Source organism: Paroedura picta, chromosome 11 (genome assembly GCF_049243985.1).
Source record: "Paroedura picta isolate Pp20150507F chromosome 11, Ppicta_v3.0, whole genome shotgun sequence".
NCBI classification, from domain to species: domain Eukaryota; kingdom Metazoa; phylum Chordata; class Lepidosauria; order Squamata; family Gekkonidae; genus Paroedura; species Paroedura picta.
Window position 1 is genome coordinate 37,848,625 of NC_135379.1, and position 16,716 is coordinate 37,865,340.

Here is a 16,716-nt window from a genome sequence, read left to right on the forward strand (position 1 = left end):
AAATTCTACCCATTCAGTGACAAAAGCTTAGATGATGGGTGGCCATGCCCTGAGGAGCTGCAAAGTAGGGCCAAATTAATATCTTCATGGTAATATCTGCTTGAGCAAGTGGAAATAAAACCACAGGAAGATGTACTGGCAAGATAAAAACTCCCAAGCCGCAGCATAGCATGTAAATGAGGCATTCACTGAAACATGCATCATCTTTGCTGTTTTCTACTGAATATACCAGCGGTCACCTTTTTAAAAATGCCACATTGCTAGCTCTCTCTATCCTATGGTATTTTAAACCTGGAGCTGCCTTTACTGTGAAGCAACTTTGTCAGGCAACACAGCTGAGAAGGTGCATCTTTTTTCCTGCTTACACACACACATATCTCTTTACTGGTTTTCAAAAAAGAATGCCATTTTCAGTTCATACTTAAATGAAAGAAAAAAATGCCTCAGGGTGGTACGCTTGAAGTCATCTGAAAATTATGTGTACTGAACTCAGGTCTGTAGGGCTACAGATGTCCCCATGCTCCTGTTATCATCCTGCAGTTGTCACCTTTCTGGTTGTCTTCCCCCTCCCTGACTCTTCAGTTGTATGGGCAGATCACTGCATATCAAAGTATGAAGTGGAAAAGACATTCTTTAAAACAACCCATGACTGGTTGCCCTGTCCTTCCTACCCTAGAAGTGCTTTCCGTGCCCATCTCCAGATTTCTTCAGCAAATACAAGTTTAGGAATACTAGCTTGTGTTGGAATATGCCAGATCTGTAGTGTACATGAGTCAAAGGGATATGAAGAATATCCTACAAGGGGCATCAGAGGAGATGTATATTTAGCATCAACTGGGAACTTCCTGATATTTTTCAAATAGTTTGCTCCTATGTCCTGATCATTTCCACACAAGGAATCTGCCTCTGGACAGCCTCTGGTTGCTGGTGGGTTATGGAGCCCCCTCCACATGACGTTGCCTGCATCTCAAGGGTGTCCAGGGGCTGGCTCGAGTTCTGGCTAGATTTGCCTCAGGATGAGGGAAATCGCCAAAAATAGATTTTCACCTCCTATTGCGCTTCCCATCAGGGAGCAACCAGGGGCAAGACTGCATGGAGGGGAAAAGGCACAATAGTCTCTGCAGCATTATCCCACCCTCACATCCACTCTCCTCTCTCCATTTCCTGCTCCAAGAATTAAAAAAAAATGGTGCAGTCTGCGTTGCTGTGTACCATAAAGCTACTTTCTCAAAGGTAAAATAAAATCTTCTGCGTCCATGGTCTTTTTGGGATCAGGCAGGCAAAACACAGTCCCATTTGTGTTTTCTGGTGGTGGGGAATGAATGGAGAAATGTGTGTGTGGGGTACATGATGAAGCAGCCCTCTCCCGATCAGCCAGACATTTGTGCATTTGGTTTTCAAGCCCACTGTTTATGCAAAATCACTCTTCAGAGTCCAGTTACCATTTCCAGCTTCTCACAAATCTACCCAGACATAAATAAAGTCCAAAGGGGGAGGGGTAGAATGTTGTATTGTTCTGGCATTTCTCTAAAGCAATGCGGAAGTGTTAATTTTTTATTAAAAATTCTTCTGTGTTGTGGCTTTAAAGGTAAAGGTAAAGGTAAAGGTATCCCCTGTGCAAGCACAGAGTCATGTCTGACCCTTGGGGTGACGCCCTCTAGCATTTTCATGGCAGACTCAATACGGGGTGGTTTGCCAGTGCCTTCCCTAGTCATTACTGTTTACCCCCCAGCAAGCTGGGTACTCATTTTACTGACCTCAGAAGGATGGAAGGCTGAGTCAACCTGGAGCCGGCTGCTGGGATTGAACTCCCAACCTCATGGACAGACAGCTTCAGACAGCATGTTGCTGCCTTGCCACTCTGCGCCACAAGAGGCTCTTACTGCATAGCAACACAGAAGGGACGGTGCCTGTTGGTTTAATTGTACTGATTGTTTTGTATGTGTTTTTAAATAGCTATCGTCTTAATTGTAATTTTATTACTGTAAATTTTGATTTTATATTGTTAACTACCTTAGGGCCTTCAACGGGTGAAAGACGGCCTTTACGAATGCTGATAGAGTGATCCTAAACAGAGACCCTATAAAATAAATCTGCTCGATAAGTAGCTCTCACATGGCTGGGACAATATCTAGAAAGTGCCTCTATTTCAAAATAATATGCAAGGAGCTGTCACACATTTACAATTAAAGCCAATTAAAGCTGAAATTTCACACATTATTTAGACATTATGCTTCAAGGAAATCTCTTGTGCTTAAAGAAATCTCGTTTTAACTATTAACATATCGCTAACTTAAATAAGCCTAATAAATCCTTTATGTTTCTTCTGAAATTTGTTTAAACTCTGGGGAGGGGGCTAAAAAATTCAAATTTCCGACATCAATGAAAATGATGAAACCTTAAAAGCTGTTATGAAACCTTAAAAGCATTAACATTTCAAAGGATAAATATTAACAGACTGCATTTCAATAGTTAAAAGTTTATGTGGCATTAAAATAGTGAATATGCTTTTTTAACTTTGGGGGGGGGTGTCCTTTTATCCAAATACCACAGAGCTGGAAAAATAATTCATAATTTAGGAACAGATTTTCAAAATGAAAGCGCTTGTCCTCCTGTGCCGGGACGAGCCGATTTCTTTGGTGTTATCTCGGAAAAAAAGAAGAAGCATTAACTTCAGAGAGAAACTAGATCATTTAAGGACTGAGGCCTCTAAATAGGACTGCCTACTGACACCAGCAATCTAGTGGGAGAATTCGGGAGGTGGGAGGGGACAAGCCAGTCAGGATTGTAATGACATGCAACATGATTCTGGCCTGAAACCAGAAGTGATTTGATAGCATGGACACAATGCTCCAGGATTCACCCAAAATGAATCTGAGAGCATTGACCCAAGGCGACAACGTCACTCTTAGTTTCATCTTGGGAGAGACCTACCAGCAGGGAGATCCTTTCTGGTGACGTTGTGACCTAGAAATGATACCATTGCGTAGTGGCAGCACTCTAGCGTAGATTCAGAACTGTATGGTTTAACTGAAATTTCCAAGAAGAACAAATAGCAACTCCCTAAGGCCATTTCATGTTGGAAATCATTGGGGGGGTGGGGTGGGGGGACTGAGGTCCATTCTACTCATCTGGGAATGCTTGGCTAAGCTATCTGATCTTTGGACACAACTGCCGTTTTAGAGATTAAGTCCGTCCTTTAAAAAAAACACAAGGGACCAGGCCTGATCTGTGCAATGGGATAAAATGATCATGTGCCATTAATAAAGTGCCCACTCCCACCCACCACCCACTACCCCCCATGTTTCAAATGCGGAAACAGCCAAGACAGGGGGCCTTTTTCCACTTTTCTAAAGGTGCTCTGGAGAGAACAAGGTTACCTGGTTGGGCTGTGTCATCGACTCCATGCCACTCAGGTCCTCGTGTCTTTTTAAAATGGCCGACTTCATCTCTAAAATGGGACTGGCATCCATAGACAGGAAGTGTGGTTGTTGGACTGTCTAGTTTGTCCCTGCGATCCCTGTAGACATGCATCGGACCCAAAGTTCTTACAGCAGCCAATGTCCATCACACAGACTTGGTAATGTGTGATTTGGTCCAATTTATGGAGAAGAGCAGAGGTGGCACCCATGGGGACCATAGCACCCTCCAACCCCTTTCCTGGTACCTGGAAAGTGTTTTTCAAAAGTGCCCCGTGCCACGTGGTTTGCCATCACTGAAGGTAAGTGGTGTGTAAGCAAGAAAATAGACTTAAAAGGCTTCCTGTTAAGCAGAGCTTCTGAAATATTGAAGACTTATTATTAGAATTATGTGTACCATCACCCTCTGACATTTTGATGACCATTTTGTGGTTACAGTGACCTCCCAGTGTCACAATGGCAAAAGTGCCTGCAGGCTTGAAATAGCTAGGGACCCCCGGCATAGAGAATTTGAGACCTTTTGCAGCAACGCCTCCCTCCCCAATCAAAGCTAACATTTCACCCTCAGAGTTGAAAAGAAAATTTGTTATTAAGCATAGGCACATAAAGCAATTACCCGCCTTCCTCAAATCTGAAAAAATGCATTAATCTAGCAGACAACTACCAATAATAATTTCAAATTTGGCAGAACCAACTTTCTAGCTGAGTATTATTAACTAGCATAGTATATTGTGCAAATTAAAAATGAAGCTCAGTGTTCTTGAGAACTGTTATTACAGACAAATAGCTGTGAGGCAATGTGGGAATTAACAGTAAAAGAGAAAATGGAACATAAATTAATATTGCTTTGTCAGACAGGGTAGGAAAGGCAGCAACTTCTAGCTTGTACAGGGTGGTACGGTTTACAGTTTTCTATATTCTCCACAGTAAAAGAGAATGGTGAATATAATCACTGGTACTAAGTAAGTGCAACATTGAAGGGTAAACCTGATAAACTTTAACCAGAACAGCTGGAACTGCAAAGTAGACTAAGAAGTACTGTATTCCACCATTACTTACAATACTGTAAATGGAGCTCTTGGGAAATTAAATGCCAATAGACAGCAGCCACTTCCTTTGCAACAGCCCATCTTCATTCTTTTAAAAAGTGCACGAGAAAGAAAGAAAGAAATGAGTCCCTGGTACAGATTAGAATCTATTTTGTGCCTATTATGTGGACTGTAAATTGTCGATCTGTGTTTTTATGTCTAAAAACTACCAAGATTTGCTCAACCTTTTGCAATATCTTACATGAAGTGGCATCTGAGCAGCTATAATTTACTTTGGTAAATATCTCCACAATTTTTTTAAAATGGCATTGTTTACAAGAGGAGTGGCACCAGTTGTTTCACAGATTCAGAACCTCAAGTCAGAATATTATAATATGAGAACAATATGGCAGACAGAAGAGAAATAAAAAACTAAAGAATTCTAGAATTGCTGGTATTGTGCTGGTACTTCCACACATGGTTCTGTTGAGAAACTGTAGCTGGCAACCAGGGGCACTTCCGCACATTGAAAAAATAGCGTTATGCCAGCGTAATGTCATAGTGCTAACTATCATCGTGCCTCCGGCCATTCCTCACTTTCTTGCCATCTCGCTGTAGTCTGCTGCCTTTTTGCACTTCTCACACTCCACAAGCGCTGCTGGAAATGGCGGAAGGGAGCAACACGGTTTATATGCGACTCTCTTCCGCCTGTCAATCAAGACAAGCAGCCAATCCCCTTTCTCCTTTATTTAAAGATCCTGCGATGCCCGCCATTTTTCTTAATGAATAGTTCTCCATTGAAGCACCTAGGCATCTAATCATAGATGCATGGTGCATCTAATCATAGATGCATGGTGCTTTTTATAACGCCATCCCTTATGGAATCATGTGTCTTGAATTTTTTAAAAATTAATCTCGTTCCTGATGGGGGGGACTGTAGAGAAGCATGCTTTGTGTGACAACTTTGGGGGAAAGATATTTTGGGTTTAGCCTCCATGCTTGTATGCCATGCTTGTTACTCCAGGCCATTTGCTTTTAAAAAAAAAGAATGTCCCCAGGAGAAGGGAGAAGGAGGCAGATGTGAGGGCAGGACAGTGGAGGCAGAGATAGTGCTTCTTTATTTGGCATGTAGTGTGCTGGTTGTCCACTTGGGGAAAGTGCTTTAAGTTTGGGGAATCCACTTTATGTGATTCCCCAACTAGCACTTTAAAATGGAGGATGTAGCCACCCATTTGCTACCTGGATACTGGATGTTGGCGATGTCATGTGGAGCGGCTGGAATAAAATGACTACCTAAGGTAAGGATTTCACTATATTTAACAGATGCGGAAAAGGCCCAGGAAGTTCAACAGGAAAATAATAAATTAACAATGCAAATATTGGGATGTTTGGGTAATATAGCAGAGTTTTGCCCAGTCGTAGAAGCATGACACCGAGTGCAATAAATAAATCTTCTAAGAAGTATATTGCAAGAATGTCAACTTACTTCTAGTCAAGTAGATCCAGTTTACACTGCGGTCAAAAGAAGAAAAAATGAAGCCTAATCTAAAGAGTACTTTCCCTATCACAAATGGCCAGTTGGTCCTGCATTGGTTTTGACTGTCCAGAAATGAATAATTCTGCCTCCAGAGAGTTATTAAATATGGCAACAGGGTGCAAAAATAAAAGTGACAACTCCATTTAACCACAATTTCTTTGGGATAAAAAAAACTTAATAGGCATCAATTGCTATCCTGATAAGCAGTTATGAGAGTGATGGGAATAAAAGACAAAACATTCTTTTCCCAATGGAATATGCAAACTTACTAACTTATTGAGTAGAAATATAACTCAAATGAAGACCAAATTGGCTTACAAAATATAATTTAAATTAACAAATGGAGCCAAACCAAGAAACAAGAACGCTCCAAATCTTGGCATGGTGCTGTATCCACAGAACACAGGCTGTATGCTGAGGGAAACCCTTTGACATTTGCCCTTTGGCTTTTGCCCAGGCAAAACATCTGACCACAGAGGAGGAATAACAGTTCAGCCCAGACGACTAGTAGTGTTTAAAGTTATTCTAAAACACTTTTTCTTCAGGAAGCCTTTTCCAGGTTTGGACGATGTTGATGTTAGTGTATTCTGCTGCTTTTTTCAAGTATTAAATATATTTGATTGTCTTGGTGATTTTTATGTTGTTCAGTGATATTTGATCTCTTGTAAGCCTCTTTGAGAAAATTGATGAAGTGGAAAAAACATTTAAATATAAATACATGATAAAAATGCAAAGCAGAGAACTTGAAAGAAAATATGCTGGCTGTGGAGGCTGAAGATTCTGCAGTGAGCAGGAGAGGCAGGCAGCAGACTTCCATGGCAGAAAAAAGGTTGACATGAATACTTCAGAACCCCAATCTCAGCTTGTTCTCCAGTATTTAAATAAAGGATAATTAGACCTAAACATAATCTCTATATAGCTCATAATACAGGTTAATAAAACTGCCACCAAAGTAACTCAACAGCTTTAGCATCCAATATGGTTCTTAAGACAAAATATAGATCCCTTAATTAATGTGTATAGAGAAGTCACACGAATCTCAGATCATGGGTTTTATCGCATGTCCTCCTCTTCTGCTTCCCCACGACTGAATCTCATACTATACATATTGAACAGCCCCTTATCATAACACAAAATTTCTCTCATCAACCTTGACAAGCCGTTTGTGGGTTTCGTTATCTACTTCTGCAAAAGCCAAGAGTAATTTTCTTCACTGTTTGCACACTTGATTCCAGCTTATTGAAAAGACTCTAGCATAATGTTCTCATTTTTAAACAGAAAAATAAAGCAAAAAAGCTTTAATCTTTGGACTAAAATTGAAAGAATTTTTTGGGGCAGGGGAAAAAATGTCTTATCAATTGGGGTTGCAGAAATAAGAACAACGTATTCCCCCAGCCTGCCAGTGAACAACATATAGAATAATTGTTTGGGAGGGGAGGGGGGGTTGGTTGGATTTATGGATGCTCTTGTACATTCTCAGACTCTGGTTGCTGTGACAAAGAAAGTAACCCTTAGCAGTACAAGAAAATTCAAATCCAGTAGCACCTTAATGACCAATCCCATTTTGTAAGGAAAGAAGCTTCCTGAGTCAAAACCCACTTCATCAGGTACCAAATATTTAGCAGGTCTCCTTGGAGTCCTCCTCAGTTCCATTTGATGGAAAGCATTTTTACAGTTGCACTGTAAGCTCAGCAGGCAGGGTAAAAGGTATGAAAACAGTCAGTGTTATCTTAATGGCTCTGAGCCCTCTGGAGGGAATGAAGCACACAAGCACATACTGAAGGGAGGGAAATGAGAGAAATGTGCAGGGTTCTGTGTGAAGAAGGTGAATCATTGGAAGACTGGAAGAGCAGAGAGAGAGAGAAAGAAGCAGGAGCGATTGCTGGGAGAGCTGGACCCATTCGGCACATATTGGATAATGCACTTTCAATGTACCTTAAAAGTAGATTATCCTGTTCTGCATGGGAAAATCCAGCTGCAAAAACACATTGAAATGGACCCTGGTTAAAAGACCTGGGGGTTCAAGATCTTTCTGTCCCTCTCAGGATCTGCTGTGGCATATGTGGTGGAACGGGCCCATTTTTGCCTTGCAAGCTCAGTTCTTCCTTGCCCACCCTTATTCTGGCTGGTTGCAAACTCCAGGAAGGCAGTAAAAATGACTCTCTCTCTGGGTAGCACACGCTGCCACCACATGGTTATAGTACAGAGCCAAACAGAAAAACCCATACCTGCACAGGTCAGTGCTGGCTGTGAAACCCAGACATACCAGAGCCAATGGGCCAAGTAAATAAAGCCAACTGCTTAGATTCCTGCTGAATGTTTGGATAGTTGGCTACGATTCCAAACACCTAGAACAAAGTTCCAGTGAAATCGATGGGCTTTGCATCTAAAGTAAACCCATTTTATCTGGAACTGCATTTCTATCCATCCCCTTCTTGCATTGACTATTTACTGGGGTTTGTGCCAACAGAATACTTTGGAGCCTGGAGCAGAGCACTTTATATAAAGAAGAAACCTTTCCCTTGATTCATCAAATACAAGAACAGAAGTTTCTTAAAGCATCTGCACGCCTTCCCTTACAGCCCTCTATCTAGTGGCTCTGTTTCTAAATGCCTTCCTACCCTGTGCATGGCCAGAAACTATTCTTCCCATAATGCTAGCTAACAACTCACTCCTATTGCTGGTATTGTAAAACCCTGTAAGGTTTTCAAGGCAAGAGACAAATCAGGGTGCTTGGTCATTGCCTTCCTCTGTATAGTGACCCTGGACTTCCTGGGCAGTCTCCCATCCTAGTACTCCTAGTACTAACCAGGGCCAATCCAGCTTAGATTCTGAGATCTGGCATGATCAAGCTAGCCTGGGCCATCCAAGTCAGGGCACCGAATCTTGTACCCCACCATAACATGCAGGCTTTATTTAGTTTAGATGTTGTTGTTACCTGCTCTGAACCTATAGGGAAGGGCAGGCTACAAGAATAAAGTTGTTGCTGCTGCAGCTGTTATTCTATGCCAGTCTCCCACACCAAAGTACCCTAAGCCCTTCACAGAAAAGATCTCATACGTGACTCATAAACATCCATAAAGCATTAGATTGCCATTGTGCAGCCAACCACAGACATTAAATGTTCATCCATGTACAACACTATCAGTTGCAATATTTATTTTCCGGCCCCAGGGAAGTGCACCTAGCCTCAACCAGGTCCAGGGCCTTTTTGGTCCTGGCCCCCAACCTGGTTGAATGAGCTCCCGGGTGAGCTACAGGCCGTGTGGGAGCCTTCAGTGTTCTGTAGGGCCTGCAAAATGGAGCTCTTATGCCGGGTTTATGGTTGAACCTGGGGTCGGCGAGGTAGATCAATGCCCCCCCACCCTGGGTATGAGTAGTACATCGTTGACCTCCTTCCTCAGTCCTCCTGTAGTAAGGGGTGAGTTCTGCCATGTTGGAATATTTTTTTGTCTTTATAATGGGGGGTTTAATGGGGGTTTTATAAGACTTTGTAACCCGCCACAAGCCAATTCAGAAGTGGCGTGGAATAAATTGAAATAATAATAATTTATATATATATATATATATATATATATATATATATATATATATATATATATATATATATATATATATATATATATATATATATATATATATATATATAATATTGTACATACTGTACATACATACATACATACATACATACATACATACATACATACATACATACACACACACACACACACACACACACACACACACACACACACACTGCCATTCCCTGAATGGTCTTGCAGTAGTTCATACACTAAAACATTAAAAACAATAAAACCCTTATTGCAGAGGCACAACGATAAAATTTCCTAAATTACAACAGCAAAGGCAGCAGTGGTCACATCCTCTTTACCCAATCCTATCCCACCTTGTTCAGCCAGCAGCCAAGTTCTCTTCCGGTGAGAGTGGGAGCAGATCTAATAGACCTTGGGGGGAGATCCTTAGCTGGAATCCCGGGACTCTGCCATGGCCATAAGCCTGGCGGAAGAGCTGCATCTTGCAGGCCCTGCGGAAAGCTGACAACTCCAGCAGGTGAAATAAAATTTAGACTAACTTAGACTAGACAATATTTATATCGATATGAGTTTTCACAGGTCACAGCCCATTTTGTCAAATAGACGACACTACGATTTCAATGAACTTAGAAGTGTGTACAATAGGAATGGATGGCACTTTGTCATGTACCATATGTTCAGCACTCATGACTACAAAGTCCTGCTCCTAGGTTGCCCTTGTTTTAGCCTCTTCTTCATCCGGGACTCAGTACTGTTAAATAAAACGTGATAAACTTTTCTGTTACTGACACCATGCAGATGCAAAATAAGCTTAATATGCATGTTGAAATTCACATGCAATACTACTGTGAAACCTCTTGCCTTTTGCAGAGCTTGCATCCTAAAAGTTGATGCATATTGGGTTAAAAATATATGCAGCGACTAATTGCACTTCCACAAGTTGTTCCGTGTAGCTTAAACCTTCTCTTTCTCTGTGCCATGATCCCGATCCAAACCAAGATCCTGCATGCATGCTATTTCAAAAAATTTGCTACCCAGCCAAGATTCTGCCTTTCATGTGCAAGTTTCGGTTTATTAATCTTATAAAGCTCTTTAGATTCAAAAGATTGGGGATTAGGAAAGGCTCATTCTGAATTATGTTAAAAAGTAATTTCCTGCTGTCAGTTTTAAACTGGGGGGTCATGTTCTGCCACCTTCTTCTTGCAGTGTACAAAACGGCTTTTAAAAAACAGCTCTGTACTAGCCGCCTACTGTTCATAATTTATATGCCTCTCATTTTCATCTCTAATTTATCTCCACTCCTATATAAACATCCATCATCTTTTTTCTTAATTCACTATATCCAAAAGACTTTCCATGCATCAAATCATTTTATATCCATTCAATATACTCTTATCCATTTGTATCTATATTCTAATTAAAAGAGTTGTCAAAAATCATTCTAGATGAAATAATAAGTGTCCCATTTTAGATAGTTGGCATGGTGGATGACCCAATAGTCACTGCCTCCCACGCTGGTGCCCCTGAGGTCCTCACCCCTTTGGAACCCCATAATTTTGTCATGGCTTGTTCCCACTTTTTCTATACATGTCTACACCTCAGTAAAGGTAAAGGTAAAGGTATCCCCTGTGCAAGCACCGGGGTGGTTTGCCAGTGCCTTCCCCAGTCATTACCATTTACCCCCCAGCAAGCTGGGTACTCATTTTACCAACCTTGGAAGGATGGAAGGCTGAGTCAACCTTGAGCCGGCTGCTGGGATTGAACTCCCAGCCTCATGGGCAGAGCTTTCAGGCTGCATGTCTGCTGCCTTACCACTCTGCGCCACAAGAGGCTAGAAATGATAACTGGAGGCTGAATTAAGGTGATATCAAAATCCAGTGAGTCATGCTAAGGCAGAAAGGAATGCAGGCCAGCTCCCCTATCAATCATGCAAATATCTCTCCACGAAAGGTTCAATTGAGGACTATTTCTCCACACACACCAAAAAAGGAAAATTTACCTATTTCTCCTAACCCTCAGAAGCTTTTCCCATATGATTTGATCTCAGCTAATGATCCAGTTCTACATAACAATAAGCAATGGGTTGATTCTGAGAATTTCCTCCATCTGTCAGAGACTGGAGAGGAAGGTTCCTGCCCTTCATCAGTCATGACAAGTACCCAGCCATCGATCCTTAGATATATCTAACTTCCAAATCTCCCCAAAGGAACACGTTTGATACTCTCAGTGATGAAGGGGAGGACTCCCCTCTGCCATAAAGGACTTCTTTACAGGCTTGCACATCCTCAAAAGAGTGTAAGTTTATTATTACCACATTCTGATGCCAGCACCCTATGCCCTCATTAGTCTCAGCAAAAAGAGGATAAGAAGTTACTCCTCAGCCCTCAATATTTGCAGCTAGTTTCGGATTTATCTTGTTACACCAGCCTTAGGGTTGGGCCCTCATCTCTCTGACCTCAACTCTTTGCTGCATAGACCCTGCTGGGTGCTTCTCCCCACCCCCTCCCAAAGGAGCTTCTTCCTCACAGAGAACACCCCTCCTTCTCTTCAAGAGTAGATTCACATGTTTCCTTGTCTTTCATAGGCTTAAGTCTCATTTTAAGCAGACAAGTTCTCCAGGGCATTATTTCCTGTTTGGTGTTTACCCACTCTGTAACATTCGTCTTGCTCTACTGCATTGTTCTCTCTTCAGTTTATAGTATAAGATCCCCTTCTGCTTAAGAGCCTGTCACCTGTCTTTCTGAGCACTGATCTGAATCTGGATTTTGGTTTAATCAGGAGAAGACCCCAACTACTGAAATAGAAGAAGAAGAGTTGGTTTCTATACCCCACTTTCCTCTACCAGAAGGAGTCTCAAAGTGGCTTACAATCACCTTCTGCATCCCCCACATTCAGCCCCTGCCACCGCTTGGTAGGTCAGCAGCAGGGGGCAGGAGGATGACGCAAAAAGCACCATCAATGTTTTACATTGGAGAGAACATTTTACATGTAGAAGCAGCTCAAGGGAGATCATTGTATGCATGGTTCTCCTGCCACAAGAAACAAATGGGCGATCATGTAAAGGTTTATGGATCTAAGGGCCTCTCTGTCTGCAGCATTAGATACAGCATTAGATACATCCACTGACTAATGAAATGGGATGCACCCCTTTCTCTCGTGATCATGAATGCTGAATTCCTGCCTGTTAAACACAGGAACTAGATGGCAACCTTGCAGTTTCTGTACCCATCCTAGAGACACATGCAACCTGCCAGGTTTCTGGTAACCCCTATTCATTCAAACAATCAATCAATCAATTTATTCCCCGCCACTCCCAAAGGTGGCTCGTGGCCGGTTACAAGCGTCCAATAATACCCCATTAAAACAGACAATAATCACAGAGAAAAGCCCAGCAACTTGGCAAAAGTGACTCTAAAAAAACTCTCCCCACCCCCCACCCAGCCTCTATCTCTCTATCTCTTAAAGCTTAAACTCAGTTTGAGAGCCCTGATATGAAGCACAAAAGGCCTGCTTTGTACAACTAGCATCTGGTTAGCAGGAGATTCGCTTTTCTTTATTGCTGCAGTGCTTTCAAAAACTGCATATTGCGAGTTATTCCGCATAGCTCCGATAACTGCCCTGTTCTGTTGCTGCTGATCTAGAAACAATATGCAAGTGTTTAAATCTTGATATTGACACATCCATGGGCTCTACCAATATGCCTCTTGCCTTAGAGAGGGATCCTAAACATGTTAGGTGGATGTGACCAATAAGATGAAATTCATTCAAAAGAAATTCCATCTAAACATCTGGAAAAGATTTGCCTTGTGGGTTTTTTTCTCCCTCCTCTGTTGTCTTCTCTATTGTCTTCAATCCTCCCCCCGTCCCCCATTCAAGAAAAGAAAAGAAAAGAAAAGAAAAGAAAAGAAAAGAAAAGAAAAGAAAAGAAAAGAAAAGAAAAGAAAAGAAAAGAAAAGAAAAGAAAAGAAAAGAAAAGAAAAGAAAAGAAAAGAAAAGAAAAGAAAAGAGGCTTGGCTCATTCCTCCCCTTCTGAGCCTCCCTAACCTTGTGCAGAACATTTTTCTGTTTCAATGAGGAGGAGGGGGAAGAGGAAGACCGAATTGAAATTGATCCGAATTCAGTAGGATCCACACCGGAAAAAAACAAAGTAAGTGCAGAATCAGTCCTTGTTTCCCCAGTCAGCAATAGAACTCCAACCACCAAGTCGTTTTTTGCCACTTTCTGTAATGTATAGCAACTAGTTAATTTTCTTGTCAATCTTGGACACCATCCTTTCTCTGTTATGAAGCAGGGTCAATCCAAAAGGAGGGGAGGGGTTACCCAAGGCCCACCCAACAAGCTTCAGACTGAACAGGGACAGGCCTCCAGTTTCCTAGCACAAAGTCTAGCCATTTTATCACATTCTCTCTCTCTCTCTCTCTCTCTCTCTCCTCTGTTTAAATCTGTCACACAGCTGTGAAAGCCAAAGCTGTCCCGATGGACAAGCTGGTGGCTACCTTATATAGCAGAGGCTGGGATGCTACTTTATATTGATTTCTCTGACATCCTTCTAACAATAGGGTTGGCGGCCTAAATAATTATAATGCTTGGCATCCTTTTCTAGCACATTATAACACCAGGGTTGGTATTGAGGGTTACATGGGAAACATTATGAGCTGGATGGCTGGAGTTAATTTGCATGCTTTAGTTAGCATAATATCACCATTCACATTCACACTAAGGACACCTTCAGGTTCCCTCTGGGGTTTCTGCACATGAGCTGAGTCCATTTGAACGGAAGTATTTTGCAGCAGATGTTCACTGAGAAACAGCTCTTGACAGGTGAGGCAATGCAACAGGACAGTATGCCCTCGCACCTGTAAGCTGAACTTCCACTTCCCTCTGGGACCAAAATGGATGCCTCATGAAGTTCTAGATCATTTTTCTACCATTTTCCTAAGACTGAAAAGCAACCTCAGGGTGGAATGGGAGAAGGGGTTCTTACCCCATTCATCTACTCAGCATCACAGCACCAACTGTTTCTCTGTCCATGCTGTGGGAAAAGACACAGGATTCGAATGGACAAAGAGCATCTCAAGACTCTTCCTCCACTCTGATGGAGAGCCCCATTTATGACACTATCAGACGCACCTTTATCCAGCCAATTTTGAACACTTACCTGAGATCTTCCACAAAGGAGAAAATCAAGGTACTGCTTCAAGACGAAGATAAGCAAATAACTCTCTGCACAGCTAAATTTTGCACCGCCGCCATGAAATTGCGTACTCGGTATATGGATCAAAAAATTCTCTCTGATCCAACCTTATAAACTGGTAACTTAAAGTATGTTTTAAATACTGACTATGATGTCAGATTTTTAAGATTTTTATAGTATTGGCAGTTTTCCTGCTTTTTGTATTGTCTTAGTTTTAACCGCATGTATTTGGGTTTTGGTCTGAATGACCGTGAATAAAATATTGATTGATTGACTCTGATGGGCAGTGTGTCAAAGCCATAGTTTGCTTTGGTTCAGCGGTAGAGCATTTGCTTTGCATGCAGACAGTCCCAGGTTAAATCTCCAACCTTTAAGACCCTCAAGAGCTGCTGCCAGTCGGAATAAACCATGCCGAAGTGGGAAGACCAATGATCTGATAACTTCCTTTGTTCCAGGGCTGCTTTGGCGTTTTAAAAACCCACAGAGGAAAGTAACACATCTCTATGTAATACCCAGTCTGAAACAGGGCAAGGAATTTGCAGCAATGGCCTAAGCACATGATTAGATTTATGGGTTTCAGTCATCACTAGTACTGATTCCGTACCAGCAGGGCCACTCCAGGCCACCGCCAGTGCATTGCAGTGGAGCAGCTTGCCCCACCACTTCCTGTGTCCCCTTGGGGGACCGTTTTCAGAGGCAGACCCTGTCCACCCTGGATTTCTACAACCCCACAATGCAACCACGGCAGAAAGTTGCTGTGCAGAGCGCAAGGGGGATTCTTTGCATGAAGGTGGGATTGCATAACAATGCAATCCCACTTAAGTGCAAAATTTTTAATGCCCCATTTGGCCCTGTGCTGCTGTGAAGTGCCACAGAACCAACTGGGGCATTTTTTGTCCCTTCCAAGATGCCACAGGTGGGGAGTAGCCTGGCTCTTTTCTGTCCACATGGGTCTGTGCCTGGATAGGCCTTGTTGGCCCTGTGGCAGACTGGGGAACATAGAAATATCCGTGTTTTCTTCCTGCCGAGCAACGGAGGGCCTAAAATGTGCCAGGCCCAGGATGGTGCTGATGTCATATGGAAGTGGAGATTAGCCCCACTGCCATATAAGCACAAGCCCAGCCTTTTCCGCCTGTGTGGAATCGATCTCAGAGTGCCAAAACCAATTGCACCAATGCTTTGCACTTATTTGCACTTCAGTTGTAATCTTTAAAGGAAAACTTGACAGAATTTGTGCATTAAAATAGCCCAGTCTGTGAATATTACAAGAAATAGAAGTTCTTTAGAAGTCCCAGGTCATGTGTGTGTGATTCTTTAATGTCAGATCATTCTGTTTTCACAGAAAAGAAGACTCAAAGGTCAATTGGCTTTCACAGATTGGTGTTCCCAGAATTAGTTTTCACAGAACAGACATCCGGTATGTCAGTATCATAAAATATTTCATCAGCTGTCATTACTAAGAAAATACCCAAAAAATCAGCACTATTATAACTATTAAATACAAAATTATAAATAAATTGCATCATTCACTTCTTAACTTACCAATATAAGTTATCACCACTGTCTCAAACTAGTTTCTATAAAAATAGAAATAATTAAACCATAGTATAATAATAATGCTGTAGTACTATAATTAGAATCATAGTTGAATCGTATGACTTATGTATCTTTCTTAGTAATGACATTACTTCTCTTTGTTTAAGCTGTGTCCTCCTTGTTCTTTGTTCAAAGGGGAACTTGCACCAGAGAGATTTGCAGGATTCAGCTACTCATAGAGCTTGTGCTAACTAATTTGTAAACTTTGTAAACTAATTTGTAAACGTAATGGTGCTATTGGACTCAAACGTCATTCTGCTGCTTCAGACTAACACAGCTACCCACCTGAATAGAGGTTATACTAGTGACTGGTTCTATCTTGAAATTCCCTTTTGAAAAAAGAACACAAGCTAAGCTGGAACTTTGAAGGAGCAGCTAGTCAATTTGC